The sequence below is a fragment of the Peromyscus leucopus genome, chromosome 8a (genome assembly GCF_004664715.2).
Source record: "Peromyscus leucopus breed LL Stock chromosome 8a, UCI_PerLeu_2.1, whole genome shotgun sequence".
In the NCBI taxonomy this organism is placed as follows: Eukaryota; Metazoa; Chordata; class Mammalia; order Rodentia; family Cricetidae; genus Peromyscus; species Peromyscus leucopus.
Window position 1 is genome coordinate 11,635,622 of NC_051085.1, and position 13,230 is coordinate 11,648,851.

At 43.7% G+C, this 13,230-nt stretch overlaps 1 long non-coding RNA gene across 1 annotated transcript; it reads right to left on the reverse strand.

The window, feature by feature from the left end:
* Positions 1-5,144: 5,144 nt before the first annotated feature.
* LOC119086863 lies at positions 5,145-9,438 on the reverse strand. Its single transcript, XR_005090236.1, has 3 exons — positions 9,312-9,438; positions 6,629-6,791; positions 5,145-6,406 (listed from the first exon to the last, which is right to left on the reverse strand). It is a non-coding gene; the product is annotated as an uncharacterized LOC119086863 (long non-coding RNA).
* Positions 9,439-13,230: the final 3,792 nt, after the last annotated feature.

Genomic DNA, 13,230 nt, shown 5'->3' on the forward strand with positions numbered 1-13,230 from the left:
TAAAGCTCTTTATAACTCTGGTAGTTGTGGACGTGACTTTTCCGCTGGTAACCAGCGCTGCCGCCACTAGTGCCGTTTATCATACTATCAACCTTTCTCTCAGTTGCTAATTTTCTTCTGTCCTTTCCAGTATACATCTAGCTGAGCAGTAAATGAATCAAGCATCAGGACCTTTAAAAGTCTACTGTTCTGCTAAAGCAAACCAGACTTACTCCCAAGAAAGGAGCCAAACACCACTAAATAAAACCAATGCCAAGAACTAAACTTACACAACATCATGCTACCTAATCTGAGTGTTACCATTTGTGCACAGTGCTCAGATGTATTCTCCCATCCAGGCCCGACCCTGCTTAGCTTCCGAGATCAGGTACGTTCAGGGTGGTATGGCGGTAGACTCAGATGTATTCTCAACACACTTTCAAAATGCTTTGATTAGAGACTTCCCAGAAGCACAGTTGTTTCCATGCACAAAGGTAATCAGAGCAAAGCGAACAACACAGTTGTTCTTTAAAATATTTTAGCCAAGCTTGGGGCTCCCACTCCATCGGAAAGGAGGTACCAATATTCTGACGGAAGCGGTACATGCTAGGGCAACATATCCCTCACATACCATCCCTCAGACTCAGATTTGAGCTAAAGATCCTATCAAAGACTGAAGCCAGCTGCTCCCAGTAAGAACAAGTCTTCCCTTTGACAACAGTGACAAGTGTACATTCTAAATGAGCGGGCACCTAGCACCTTCAACATCAACGTCATTTCCCTCTCTGTCTCTTTCATACAAATCTGGAGCAAACTGCTTGCCAGGAGACCATGGAGGTGAAAACCCTGCAGGTGAAAATCCTGCATGTGAAAAACCCTGCTTTCAGCTAAGATCTCTTTAGGGCTTAAGAACTCTATGGTTTTTTTTTTTTCCTCTCCCCAGGCTAAGCTTTGAGCTGGGCCCCCAAGGAAGGGAGGCTTTCATATCTACTTCCTTCATCCTCAGTCTTCCTTAGAAAGCAGTTAGGGGGTCCAACATCTTTGAGTTGCCATCCCAGCTCAGTTATTCACCTCAATTTCTGTATTAATCTCTCCTCTGAATATTACACCTCAGATCCACCTGGGATCCCCAACTACCCAGACATCTGGGGAAGAGTTTAGACACACGTACACTGTCACCTACTTCCTCCCCAGCCTCAACTTCAAACATTACAGTAGGAAAGAGGCAGGGTCGGGAGGTGGGGGGTGGAAGGAGAGAAATCAAAAAAGAATGAAATCTGAAAGGCTGACTGTCATCTCACAGTACAGGGATCCTGTGAGACTCACCATCAGAGGCGCTGAGGTCAGATCTGAACACCTGCCCACACAATATACACCAGGGAAATCAGAAAACAAACAGATTACACAGTTGAGCTTCAGAACCATATGGCCTGCTAATAATGGGAGCCATTTATTTATTGCTTAATACATAGAGTTTGGGTGTGGCATATCTTATTTTTTTTAATTCATTGGGGAGGGCTTGGATTGTTTTATAAATGGTAGGACTCAGCAAGAGAAGTTCCACACTAGCAGTCTAGTAGGCACCCAAACTAGGAGCATAACATAGGAGTCCTAACTCCAAAGGTCACGTTGTTAGCTACTGTGACATTTCCCTCCAACCTGTACTACAATGCTAAAACATTTCAACCAAAATGTTTATCTGGGTTTTAAAATAATTATCTTCAATACACTTGAACAAATGCAAAGAATCGTAGTCTTTTTAAAGATGTTACCTAATTGATCTGCTCAGGGTATTATCATCTGAGTCAATGATTACAAGAATTGCATCATTTTCTGATTAAGGCAGCCCTCACTCGCATTTACTCAATATTTATCCAGCAAACATTTGAGTAACAGGCCTCGCTTATACTTGGCTCTGAGAATCTGGTTGTGAAATTATCACAATCTATTGTTCCCAGGGAGCACACAAGCCAGTGGAGAAGGCAGATTTGCAGAAGACACCTACATAAGCTAAAGTCTAAAGTGCATTGTGCAAAAGAGAGAGCCATTCCCTGGGGGCGGGGGAGAAAATGTGTCCTAGGGAAACTAGGTTTCAAAGCTGAGGAGGGGTTCACAAAGCAGAGAATGGGAAAGAGGAGGGGAAGAGCAGTCTCCACTCAGTTCTCCGGAGGACCAAGGGTGTGGATGTGAGAAAGTGTCAGGGTTTTTGTGAACCTCGTCTCCCACTCTGTAGCATTTTAGCATTTGTTTTCTAGCACAACCACAAACATGGCTGTGCCTGCATGAGGCAAGGGTTCCCAACTGCACTGTGTTCTTTGGCTCCAAGTATTGTTCCTATCTGTTTTATTTGTCTAGAGTACACAAAGGATGTGAAGGATACGGTGGGAACTTCTCCAGGTGTGTCCATTAAGTGCCTAAAGACGGCCTTTGTCTAGAAGTCTCCTTTAAATAAAATAATAGAGAGGAAACTTGAAACAAAGATTTAATGAAATAAAGAAAATAGAAAACAGACAAAGTTTACATAATAGTAACTCAAGTAAAACAAACTTTTTTGTTGTTGTTGTTGTTTTTCGAGACAGGGTTTCTCTGTAGCTTTGGAGCCTGTCCTGGACTAGCTCTGTAAACCAGGCTGGCCTCAGACTCACAGAAATCTGCCTGCCTCTGCCTCCTGAGTGCTGGGATTAAAGGTGTGTGCCATCACCGCCCGGCTAAAACAAACGTTTTTATCTTAACACATTTGGAGTTTTGTTCCGTTGTCAATTGTGGCTCTTTTTGTTTGTTTTGTTTTGTTTTTCCGGAAAAGTTCTTGTTGAATAGTCCTAGATGGCCTGAAACTTACTATGGAGATCAGACTGAATTTGAACTTGTAACTATCCCTCTACCTCCTCCTCGCAATGACTAAGACAAGAGTTTTGTATCACAGATGAATAATCATAGTCCTTAAATACTACTGTCTCAGAAATAGTAATATATACCTCTTTAACATTATGAATTATCAAGTCTGTAAATCAACAAAGCTTTTAATCCATTTATTTTCTTTCTCTTTAATTTTTTAAAAAACTTTATATGTATGGGTATTTGGCCTGTATGTGTGTCTGGACACCACATGCATGTAGTGCTCAGGAGGGCAGAGGAAGGTGTTGGATGCCCTGGTATTGAAGTGTAGACAGTGACTGTGAACCACCATATGATGTTGGGAGTTTAACCTGGGTCCTCTGGAAAAATACAGTGCTCTTAACTGCTGTACCATCTCCCTATTTCTTTTCCCCCCGCCATGGGGATCATTCACCAAAAAGGGAAAGATTCATCCTAACTATCTGTGGTAAAATATAACAATAATTCAAATGTCTAACTAAAATTGCATATACAAGTTAAGAATGGTAAAAAAAAATAGAGAAATATGTTTTAGTTATAGTTTATCCCATAGTGGTTCATATGCTAGAAAGTTGAGGTGCAAAATAATAGCATTGAGAGGTAGGTGGGGGGTGGAGAGGGGACTTAGCGGGAGGTAATTGTATAACAAAGACTCCATCTTGGGAAGGACTGATGCTCATGGAAATGGGTTAGGTCTCTCAGACCGGAATACTTAAAATCAGTCTGTATTTGATTCCACCACACAGCACTTGGCACTCCTGCAAGGTCCCCACCAGGTACCTTCTGCTGTGGTGGAGCCATGTCCCTCGCCAGAAACTGAACACATAGTCTTGCCTGACCCTTGCCCTTTCACCCCCAAACTGTGATGAGACCACCATGACCAAAAACAGCTTGAGGGAGAAAGGGTGTTTATTTTGCTTACACTTCCATTATCAGTCCGTTATGAAGGAAGTCGGGCCTGGAACCCAACAGCAGGAGTTGAGGCAGAGACCATGGAGGAATCTATGAATGGTGCGTTTTAAAACTGGTACTGGCTTACTCCCCGTGGCTTGCTCAGCCTTCTTTCTTACAGAACCCACAGATGTCCCCACATCAATCACTAATTAAAGAAATGCCCTACAGGCTTGCCTACAACCTGGCCTTATTGAGGTATTTTCTCAATAGAGGTTACCTTTTCTCAGGAAGCTCTAGCTTCTGTCAAGTTGACATGAAGACTAGCCAGCACAACATCTTTCCTTTCTTCCTTCCCTTCCTTTTAAAAACATGAGAGAAAAAAAACGCTTTCATTTGGATAGACATGACAATAATTATTCCTTACTTGAAAGAAAACGTTAACCTCTACATTACATCTAAGCTGCTGTTTTTACAACAGGATATTTGGGTAAAAGAAAAACTTGACATTCAGTAATCTCTGGGTTTGAAAACATTTTGGAGTCTGCAAAATATATACAGAAATACTTTTTTTAAAAAAATTGGCAAGATGACTCAACCAAAGCTAAAGGTTGAGTTCAATTCCTGCAGCTCATGTAGTGGGAACAGAGAATTCACTCCTGAAAGCTGACCTCACACCTGGTCTATGGTACACACAGAAACACACACAGAGAGACACACAGCTCCAAAATAAATACGTTGTTTTAAACTATTTTAAAGAAAATATATATATCTAAAAATAAAATAAAATTATTAAATGCATATGCCAAGTGTTATATGAGGCCAGTAGGGTAATACTAACACTAATAAAAATGTATTTGCAATGGCAATTTGCAATAACTAAAAACTCTACCTAAAAACAAATCCTACTGGAAATGACAAAATACATTGCATTCATTCAAGGATACAAGTTCACTGTAAACCAAAGGAGATACACCTGGTACCAAATTTAATTTTAAAACATACTGTTTATTAGATTCCAAAATGATTTCTTTCACCAAAGTGGCAGTTACGTTATTTTGATGCACTTTTATTTTCTTATTGGTGTGATTATCAATGAGACAGGGTCTTGCGGATAGCCAACGCACAGCTGATCTTCCTGCTTTAGCTCCCCAGGAAGTAGGGATTCCAGGCAGTCACTCCCATACCAAGCTTACAGGTTATTTCATATGACAAACATTTAAAATATTAGTTAATAGTGTTTCTTTGAGATCGGACCACTGATTAAATCAATGACTTCTTTTAGTCTATTGCCTTAAAGTTCTATGTTTATGATTATAATCTCTTAAATCTAATTTCTATCAAGTTCTTAATTTTTTTATTTCATTCAAATACATGAGGAATTTTCACTGATCTCTGACACTATTTTCTTTTCTTTCTTTTTTTTTTTTAAACAGACAGTTTTTCCAAATGGCAGGCTTTTTTTCTACAATACAGGAAATTGCTATGTAGCACAGGCTAGCCTAAATGTTTTGACCCACCTGCCTTTGTCTCCCTTTATATGGACCTTTGGCTTTTCTGGGCTGCCACCTTCAAGATGGCAGATAGTGGGAATTCTAAACCTCCACAGTTACAGAGACAATTGTTCACAACAAACTCACCCTCCACAACTGCTAAATCCAACAATGGTCCCACCCCTGCCTCAAGGGTCCAGGTCTAGATTCTAGTGAGAGTTGACAATGGCATTAATTTGCTTCGTTCCTCTGCCAGGAACACAGCAAGTGCTGTTGGCACGGGAACAAAGGGGTTCCAGAGTTGAGGGCCCCCCAAAAGAGGGAGGCAACGTCAGGTGAGCTCAGATAATGACCTAAGTGTACCAAAAATAACCTGTGAGAACCAGTTCCTGACAGACCATTTGAAAAAGCTTGAGTCACTCAGGGGTCCATTTCTCCATTCCGTTTATATGCCATATTTAGCACGCCATTCATTTGGCAGATGTATATTGAGATATAGTACATACTCAGGTATATGCTAGGTCTAGAAAAATATAACACATTCCTAGGAGGCCTTTGATGTAGGGAGGAAGCTAGACAGTTAACTCAGTGAGGAAAAAAACCCACCAGCACTCCATCCATGGTCACAGTCTATGCACAGTGATGAATGGACGGGAATGAAGAGAGTCTACGGTGGCCAGGCCAGCTGACTGAGAGGTCTGAAAGAGGAAAAACCTGTAGCAGCTAGCTCTGAAGGAAGTCCTCAATTTAGCCAGATGAACCGGGGTACCAGGATAAGAAGAAGAGTGAGAACAGCCGGAGGGTAGGCATAGAGAGGAAGGGACTGAAAAAAAGAATCTAGGGGAATTTGTGGCAGAGCAAAGCAGCATCAAGTCTGTGGATGCAGCGGGAAGCCTGTCCAGGAGCATTCCACACGCCGTGCCGTGGAGATGGACTTCGCTGTGAACTCTGCAGGAGCCACGGTGGGGACTTACATTGGCCTTAGTTAACACCAGCTTTACATCTTCAAAACTTTATGTGTGCTGTGCTGTGGGGAGCTGGCTTTAGGAGACCAGGGAATGATGGCATCAATTAGCGATGAGACCAGGACAGTGGCGATGAGCTAATGCATTTTAGAAGCTTTGCAGAGCTGACTCCAAGGCGTCCTGTAAACCCCTGTGACTTTTGTCCTAAAGAGAAAAGGGGGGGACACAAGAGCCTAGGATGACTGCAAGCTCTGGCTGAAGAAATTAGCGCAAAATCAAAACAGCAGAACTCACATCTTAAATGTTTTCCGTTTACCGTGCACTGACGCTGATACACACATCCATAAACCAGTTTAGTCTTCATGACTAACCTCATGACATAGTTAGGCAGACTTTTTGTGTTTGGTTTTTATTCCCTTCACTCACCTGTTTGTGTGTATGTGTGCGGGTGTGTTGTGACGTGAATGGAGAGGACAGAAGAAAGCTGGTGAGAGTCAGCTCTCCTCTTCTCCCAAGTAGTTCCAAAGATACAACTCAGTTTGTCAGGTCTGACACCGAGCGCCTTTGCCGCTGGGCCATCTCACTGGTCCTAAGCAGCAAATCAGAAGGAAAAGTATTTGGGTGCTGGCCTATAATCACAGCCAAAGTTTGAGACTACATAAAAGACCTTGTTTCGAAAAATACAGAAACAAACAACAACAACAAAAAAAATTAGATGAGCTTTGAGAAGGTTAAGAAGACAGGGGAACACATAGAGGTAAGAGGTTAATGAGCACTGAATTCTAACCCGGGAGCCAATAGCGTTAACTGAGGAGTGATCAATAGTATCGACAGCAGACCAGACAAGACACTAGCTAATGTTTATTGTGTTTGGTAACAGGGGTATTGATGGTATGTAACCGTTAAAAAGATAACTAATGGGACCCACGTGGTACCAGAGAGAACCAACTCCATGTTCACCATGGTGCCTCTGTACACTCCCATGCACAAAATAGAATGTAAATTTTTTTTTTAAAAAAAACTATTCTTGGTGATATATCTTTAAAATCCCATTTATTGACTTTTGTTGTTTTGTTTTTTTTTGTTTTGTTTTATTTTTTTGTCTGTGTGTGTACCACCAAATACGTGTGAAGATCAGAGGACAACATTTGGTATTCAATGCTCTCTATCATGGTTTCCAGGGATGGGCCTCAGATGGTCAGACTTACCTGACACGTGCTTTTTACCCGCTGAACCATTTTAACCCTATCTGTTCTTGGTTTGAGACAGTCTCACTGAGGGTGAGGGCTGACGCCTGTCCCCACATCACTGAGGCTGAGATGGGAATCAGAAGGGCTTGCCTTAAAATCAAGTTCAGGCCTACCCTTTATAACGAGCTTTTGCCGGCTAGGGACAGAGTGACAGCCTGTCACAATAGATAAATAAATAAAATAAAGCTGAAAGGGAAACATAAATCCAGCATGATTTGATGGGAGAGGACAAGCCCTAATTACAAGAAAAACTGTTCTAATTTGTGACAATATTGATGTCTTGGCAATTACATATGTCACTGAGTCCGATGTGCTGAGAAATGCTAATCTTACGTAACATTTCAGAGCTTCAAGGCCTTGCTTTTGCCCTGTTGGAGACCAAACCTAGAGCCTTTCAAGTGCTAGGTAAGTACCAAGCTCCCATGCCCAACCCTATCAAGGAGATTTTCAAATGATGATAGATTTATTTGTCTGCTTTCTGTTGATGTGATAAAGACCATGGTAAACGCAGCTTGGGAAGGAAAGGGCTTATTTCTGTAGCTAGAGTTTTCCTGCCTTGCCCAGTCAGGACAAATCTTTGTCACCCGCCAGTCCCCCAGCTGCTCAGACCCAACCAAGTAAACGCAGAGACTTATATTGCTCACAAACTGTATGGCCGTGGCAGGCTTCTTGCTAACTGTTCTTATAGCTTAAATTAGTCCATTTCTATAAATCTACACCTTGCCACGTGGCTGGTCTTCACATGCTGCTGGTCATGGCGGCGGCTGGCAGTGTCTCTCTGCCTCCGCCTTCTGCTTCCCAGAATTCTCCTCTCTCCTTGTCCCACCTACTTCCTGCCTGGCCACTGGCCAATCAGTGTTTTATTTATTGACCAATCGGAGCAATTTGACATATAGACCATCCCACAGCATATTTCAGCTGACACGTTCCAACCACAGACCATCATAAAAAGATGTGAAGGCAGGGACCTGGAGGCTGGGCCTGAAGCAGGGGCCGTGAAATACTGCTTTCTGCTTGCTCAGCCTGCTTTCTTATACAACCCAGGAGAGTCACAGCCCTTGGTGGGCTGGGCCCTTCCATATCAGTCATTAATCAAGAAAATGCCACACAGACTTACCCACATGCCAATCTGGTGTGTGTTGGGGGGGGGCTCATTTTCTCAATTGAGGGTCCTTCTTCCCACATGACCCCAGCCTTTTTCAAGTCGACAAAAAATCAAACAGCACCATAGGATTCATACAAAGCCAGCCAACAGGCAAGAAACTAAATCTGGGTTTCTGGGGCTTTAATCCTTACTCAACTTTAGTACTAAGATAATAGACTCCTGCTACTGTAGTCATAGACTCAACCTCACGTCTCACCCTTTACAGAACAGTCCAAAAGGATTTCTTCCCACAGCACTCTGGGCATGCCGTATGTTAGTTGTCTTTATCATATGTCACTGTATCCTACCTTGATGTGTGTCCTAATTCTCCCCCAACCCCTATGGGGTGGCATCCTCGAGATGTGCCAAACTTTCTTGCCTCTCATCTCACCCTGTCACCTCGGCCAGTTGGTGAGATGGCTGAACAACACTGTCAGCCTCGGCTTTGCAGTTTCTATGCCCTCTTGTGCCTTTCATTCCTCTGGAGACAGATGTTCACCCAGACCTCTGCAGAAGCTGCAAACATCTTCCCATCAAGGTCACAAACTCCGCTGCTGCCTGAGCCGGCCCAGGGGCACATACACACACACACACACACACACACACACACACACACACACACACACACACACTCACGCTGTCTCCCCACCCCTTTAGCATGAAACCCTCCAGGGGAGACTGAGGCTGGGGCGAGCTATCACATTCAGATACATACTGCTTGTCTATGCCTTGGCACCAGAACTTGTAGCTGGCTGTTCTTTTATCCGAGGCTCCCCTGGGTGGTGGAGATTCCATAAAGAGCCACACTTCACACAACAGCTCCCAGAGGTGGCTCAGCAACAGCCTAGAGGCAGGAATCAGAAAGTGGCTTCCCAGAAGCCACCGGTCCCTTGAGCAACTCTGTGGGCCGGCCTTACTTCCTCTCATAAACACTATTGTGTTTACATTTTCTTGACTCCAAAATTCTGAGAATTTTTCTCATCATCTGTCTTATTTTCTGTGACGTTTTTGTTTGTTTATTTATCTAGAGACAGGGTTTTGCTACATAGCTTAGGCTGGCCTTGAACTCATCCTGCCTCAGGTACCCAAGTGTTCGGATTACAGGTACGCCCAACTGTACCTGATGGGTTTATTTGGCTATTTTTGAGGAGAGGTGGAGCTGTCTTCTTTGGATATTTATAAATAGTGGAGCCCAGATACATAATAAAGATTTTGAGGACCAACCTTCAGTCAACTTAATAAAGCCAATGAGGAAGTGCCCAGAAGTAAAGAAGACTTTAGGGGAGAGGAGACTTCTAGGTTGTCTCTTTCCAAACTCCCTTAAGACACAGCAATGACCTCTACAGCAGTCGAGAGGCACCCAAAAGTTCGTACAGAGCCCAGAACAGTGAAAGCAGCTTTCAGGCAGGGCCATGTATCAGCCTCATGTTCTTCTTTCTTTTTTATCTTTTTTGAGACAGGATTTCTCTACGTAGCCCTGGCTGTCCTAGAACTCACTCTGGAGACCAGGCTGGCCTCGAACTCAGAGATCTGCCTGCCTCTGCCTCTGCCTCCCAGGTGTTAGCAGTAAAGGTGTGAGCTACCATTCTGCATGCCTCACGTTTTTTTTTCAAATCTCCATTGACTTTCTGAAGCCAGTGAGGAGGTTTTCTTGTCCAGTCCTCGGCCACTCTGAGGTTAGCTCCAGAGGACCTGCTTTTCTAGTCTGTCTGTTTGGCACATTTCTGACAAAGCGGCTCTTCAACAGGGCTTGAGTTGGCTTGTGATTGATTTCTCACTGGCATTAACTGGCAGCCCCATGCAGAAGGCTTGGGGCTCTTTGGTTCTCTTTTAACCTTCTTTCCACATTCCCTTTGCTTACCTATGCTCCCGTACCTCCTGCTACATGAAGTGGAGAGTGTGCACACCCTGCCCTCCCTGGAGAGTGAAGTGTGCTCACTCTCCCTAGAGAGTGTGAGCTGCAGCATCTCCGACTTCAGATTCAGAACCGGATCTTACCAGTTTGTATACTCTCCTGGACTATTCAGTCCGGTCTAGAATATACCACAAAGCAGCAAGTGAGGAGATCTCTGCTCCCATGGCTTAGAATGTGTATCGGACAAAGGCCAGGGATTCCAAGAAGCCACATGACCTACAGACCACAGCTGGAGAGACTAACATTAGAAAGAAGCTGCTTGGACACGTGACTGTCAGTTACCTTCTCCATGAATCATAAGTAAAAAGAAAAGAAACATGTTTATAAAAAGGAAAATCATGTTCCCTAAAGCCCACAACAGGATAAAAATCAAACAAATCATGACAATAGATCGAGCCTAAATCGGAACCAAAATCACCAAATTTAAGTTAGAAGCTGAAGAAGTATGTTGGGAGTGGGGCGGGGCTGGAGAAGAGCTGAGACTGTGCTTACCTGTCCTTACTTTACCTTACACTGCTCTGTCCCCACCCACCCCCACCCAAGGCCTGGTGGCATTCACCTACAATCTTAGCATGAGGGATGGGAGACAAGAGAATCCAAAGTTCAAGGCCAGCCTTGGCTACAGAGTAAGTTCCAAGATAGCCTAGGATAGAGTAGACCTGTCCTAAGAAGAGAGGGAGGGAAGTGAGGAGAAAGAATGTCCTAAACAAGAATGGCATGATCTTCTTTGAGGAGAGAAAGCAGGTTGTTAGGCCCTCATTTTAAATAGACTTTAATATACTCTGGAAAGTCAAAAACTTACAGGCCTAATAGTTTCATATTTTCTTCTACCGTTTCTGTCATATAACTTCATTTTAACTGTTTGCATTCATAGGTGACAGTGCAGATACAAGATACTATGATAAATAAGGAAACACTAATGAAAGAATAATAATAGAGCCATCGAATTGGTTTTGTGACACACTCCTGGAATCTGAGCATTTGGAAAGCCTGGGCTGAAGAGATAAGGACTCCAAAGTCATCCTCAGCTACAGAGCATGATAAAGGCCCATGTGGGCTACCTGAGAACTTGCTCCTAAGAAGAAAAAAGAGCCATCACATTTTACAGTTGTATTCTAGCAACTGTGGAAAATTCCATGGTAATTAAGGGCATTTTCTGACTTTTTCTTTTCCTTTTTTCTTTTTTCTTTTTGGTTTGTTTTAAGAATCACTAGAGCTGGGCGGTGGTGGTGGTGCACGCCTTTAATCCCGGCACTTGGGAGGCAGAGGCAGGCAGATCTTTGTGAGTTCGAGGCCAGCCTGTCTACAGAGCGAGTTCCAGGAAAGGCGCAAAACTACACAGAGAAACCCTGTCTCGAAAAACCGAGGAGAGAGAGAGAGAGAACCACTAGAGAATTGACCAACACCAGACAGAGCATGTTTTAATGATATCAGTTTTTATAGATGAGAACTTCAGACTTGGTTTTTTTTCTCTAATTTCAATTATCCCACACTTACGTTGGGAAGGAAACTCAGTAGATACTTTATAAACACAGATAAAATGCCGGAGAGTAAATAACACCCTGTGAACACCCAGCAATTTAACTGCTAAGACCGGGGTAGGCATCTCAGAGCTCTGTGGGCTCCAAAGCTAGTAATTGCTTGGCTGGGCTGAAAGGGCAAGTGTCAGTTGGGACAGGCCTGTCCCCTGCCCCTCGCTGGCCTTCAGCCTCTCCGCTCCTCCTGCCATCTCCACCAGCCGTGATGGATTAGTCACCGTGGGGATGTTTACTTCCCACAGTGGTGACAGCTCATTCCTGCTCTCGTACTGTCCCTGGGAGGAAAGGCACGACCACTTTCTAGTCTTTTCTCGGAGTCATGAGGAAAGTGTGTTTCAAACAAGGCTTCTGTGGCCCCTCTGATGAACTGCAAGGAGGACTGCCCTTTCAGTGCCTTGGAAGTAATAGCCAGGCTGCTTCCTTTAGAAAAAAATCTAGAATTCACCGTGACACCTCAGAGACCTGGAATGCTTGCCTAAGTGCATCTAACACGAGGAAGTGCCCAAAGGTCACTCACTGTTTAGGGCTTAATCGACTTCCCTTTCCCTGGAAGTCATTTGTTGACCCAAAGAATGTTTGGAAATAGGGTTTTTACAGAGGTAATCAGATTAAAGTGAGGACATTTGTGTAAGCTTTACTCTACCATGACTGGTGTCCTTACAAAATGAGCATTTGAAACCCAGAGATATAAAGAGGGTAAATCTCAGGAGTGACAGAATGAAGAGAAAATGGCCATCTATAAGCCGAGGTCCAGACATCTATAAGCCAAGGTCCAGACATCTATAAGCCAAGGTCCACCCATCTATAAGCCAAGGTCCAGACATCTATAAGCCAAGGTCCAGACATCTATAAGCCAAGGTCCAGCCATCAATAAGTCAAGATCCAGACATCTATAAGCCTAGGTCCTGTAATCCCAGCACTCTGAAAGTAGAAGTAAGGAGATGAGCATGCCCAGGTCATCCTAGATACATAGTGTATTTAACGCCAACCTGCCCTGCATAAGAGGACATCAATTCAAAAAAAAAAAAAATGATCCTCACTAACTCTACTGATCTTAGTGAAGGGCTAGGGCTGGGAGACAGCAAAGAGCTCTCTTGGTCATGGTCAGTGCAGGTGTTCAAACTGGGCCCTGTCTCCTGATGCTCAGTGCAATGGGCCTCCATCACCCTTAGTAAGTCATC